Genomic DNA, 3,133 nt, shown 5'->3' on the forward strand with positions numbered 1-3,133 from the left:
CTCTGACTCAAAAAAAAAAAAAAAAAAAAGAATTTTTTTAGGGTTCAACAGACTCTGGAGAAAAAGATATAACTGTTTTATTTTTATTAAAGTAACAATTCAAATGTTTATGTCTTCATATTTATGAATCTTTCTCACTGATAAATATATTTTGACAGTTTGTTGTTATGTTAATATGCTGATCTCTGGTACGTAGCCTATACATTTAATGAAGCTTCAATGATTGAGATATTTAAATATTTTCAAGTTAAAAAAAAAAATCTGTCCATTAGTCCAAATGTCTTTTTGTCATATATTGTTGTGGTTGTTTCCTATTTTTGTAAAAGATGTTATCCTTGTAGTCTAATTTTACTTAAGAATAAAGATGTTAAAAAAAAAGAATAAAGATGTAAATATCCCAAATGAGATATGAACAAACATTACATTTGTTTAATGACCCCTCTATAAAAATATTTTATAGCATACAGTAATTGTTCCAAATCAACATTTTGAAGCAGGGTGCTCATCTCCATTAAAGTCAGAAACAAGGGACACCAAAATGGGAGAATTACTTGAGCCCAGGACTTAGAGATCAGCCTGGGCAACATAGTGAGATCTCATCTCCATGAAAACAAACAAAAACCCATAAAACAGAAAACAAATTAGCTGGGCATGGTAGCACATGCCTGTAGTTTCAACTATTTTGCAGGCTGAGGCAAAAGGATACAGAAGTTCGAAGCTATAGTAAGGCATGATCACCAGCCTGGGTGACAGAGTTAGACTCAGACTAAAAAACAAAACAATGGTTATCACAATGGCACTTGTTCAAATTTTTTTTTTTTATTGAGTTGGAGTCTCACTCTGTCACCCAGACTGGAGTGCAGTAGCTGCTCCCAGCACCGCAGCCTCGACCTACTGGGCTCTGGCGATCCTTCCGCCTCAGCCTTCCAAGTAGCTGGAACTACAGGCGTGTGCTACCACGCCTGGCTAATTTTTGATTTATTGTAGAGATGAGATCTCGCCAAGTTGCCCAGGCGGGTCTCGAACCCACGGGCTCAGGCAATCCACTCACCTCAGCCTCCCAAAATGCGGGATTACAGGCTGAGCCACTGAGCCCGGCTCAAAAATTATCATAAAACAAAATGTAAAATATTTCAAATCTGGCTATACAAGTCTGTTAAATTCAGTTAGCTGAATCAATTAAAATTAATATAAGAATTCAATATTCTTCCCAGATATGAGTATTAGGTCTAAAAATAATTTCACTGTAATTTTAGCATGTCAATTTAAACATAAAATTTAAGTTTCAAGAAATGCAAACAAAAACGGGGGAACCTGAAAAAATGTATCTTAGTGTGAAAAAGGATTAGATAAATGAAGACATATCATATTACTGGATGTGAAATCTCATTGCAAATAAGTCAGTGTTTTCCAAAATAATCTCTGCATTAGATAAAATTATAATTAATTACTCCCCCACCAAAAAACAAACAAAAAACACTGCTTCTGAAATTCACATAGACTAAAACTCAAAACTTAAGAAGAACTGAAGAAATATGTGCAAATCATATACCTGATAAGGGGTTACTATTCAGAACATACAAAGAACTACTACTAAAACAAAAAACAAGCAGCCTGATTAAAACATGGGCAAAGTGCTTGAATAGATTTTCCCCAAAAGGATATACAAATGGCAAACAAATGCTTAACATCACTTATCATTAGATAAATGCAAATCAAGATCATAGTGAGATATAACACCTCACACCCATTAGGATGGCTACTAGCTAAAACACAAAAATAAGCGTTGACATGGAGAAACTAGTACATGATTCAGTAATTCTGCTTCATGGTGTATACCCAATAGAGTTGGAATGAGAGTTTGAAAAGATACTTGCATGCGTTTTCTTTTTTGTCTCTCTCTCTCTCTGCCCACCCCCTTCTTCTTCTTCTTTTTTTTTTTTGAGTTGAAGTCTCACTCTCTCGCCCAGACTGGAGTGCAATGGCACGCTCCCAGCCACCACAGTCTTGACCTGCTGGGCTCTGGTGATCCTTCCTAACACAACTGAAATGAGATCAACTTCAAAGGAGAATAATCAAAACAGAATTCTTATAAAGGTTTACTTTGTTCATCCTTCCAAGTAGCTGGAACTACAGGCGCACGCTACCACACCTGGCTAATTTTTTGATTTATTGTAGAGATGAGGTCTTGCCAAGTTGCCCAGGTGGGTCTCGAACCCACGGGCTCAGGCAATCCACTCACCTCGGCCTCTCAAAGTGCAGGATTACAGGCTGACCCACCGAGCCCGGCCTCCCCCTTTCTTATTTGGGGGCTCACTCTGTCACCCAGGCTGGAGTGCAGTGGCATGATCATGGTTCACCGCAGCCTCAACCTTCCTGGACTCAGGTGATCCTTCCATTTCAGTCTCTCAAGTAACTGGAACCACAGGTGTGCGCCACTATGCCCAGCTAACTTTTTGATTTATTGTGGAGACAAGATCTTGCCAAGTTGCGCAGGCTTGACTTGAACCTCTGGGCTGAGGCAGTCCTCTTGCCTCCACCTCCCAAAGTGCTGGGGTTACAAGACATGAACCACTGCACTTGGCAAAAATCTTATTTTAAGTCAATTATTTTCTCAATTTATGGAGACTGAGAAACAATTCATTAAAAAAAAAAAAGAGGGGAAGCCATAAAGAATCTAAAATCTAGACTCAAGAAAATATAGATTATGGCCAGATGCAGTGGCTCAAGCCTGTGATCCCAGCACTTTGGAAGGCTGAGGTGAGCTGATTGTCCCAGCTCACGGGTTCAAGAACAGCCTGAACAACTTGGCAAGACCCCATTTCCAAAATAAAATTAAAAATATTAGCCGGGCATGGTAGCGCGCATCGGTAGTTCCAGCTACTTGGAAGGCTGAGGCAGAAGGATTGCCTGAGCCAGTAGGTCGACGCTGGGGGGCTGTGAGTGTGCCACTGCTCTCCAGCCTGGGCGATGGAGTGAAACTCAAACTCAAAAGATAATCTAGACTCTGAGACAGATGACACAGTATCTCTTGTCTTCAATAGTGAGAAAGAAAAACTGACCTAAGCCGGGCTGGGTGGCTCAGCCTGTAATCCCGCGCCTTTGGGAGGCTGAGGTGAGTGGATTGCATGAG

The sequence above is a fragment of the Carlito syrichta genome, unplaced genomic scaffold, assembly GCF_000164805.1.
Source record: "Carlito syrichta isolate Samal-C Ts95f unplaced genomic scaffold, Tarsius_syrichta-2.0.1 Scaffold296660, whole genome shotgun sequence".
Classification (NCBI taxonomy): domain Eukaryota; kingdom Metazoa; phylum Chordata; class Mammalia; order Primates; family Tarsiidae; genus Carlito; species Carlito syrichta.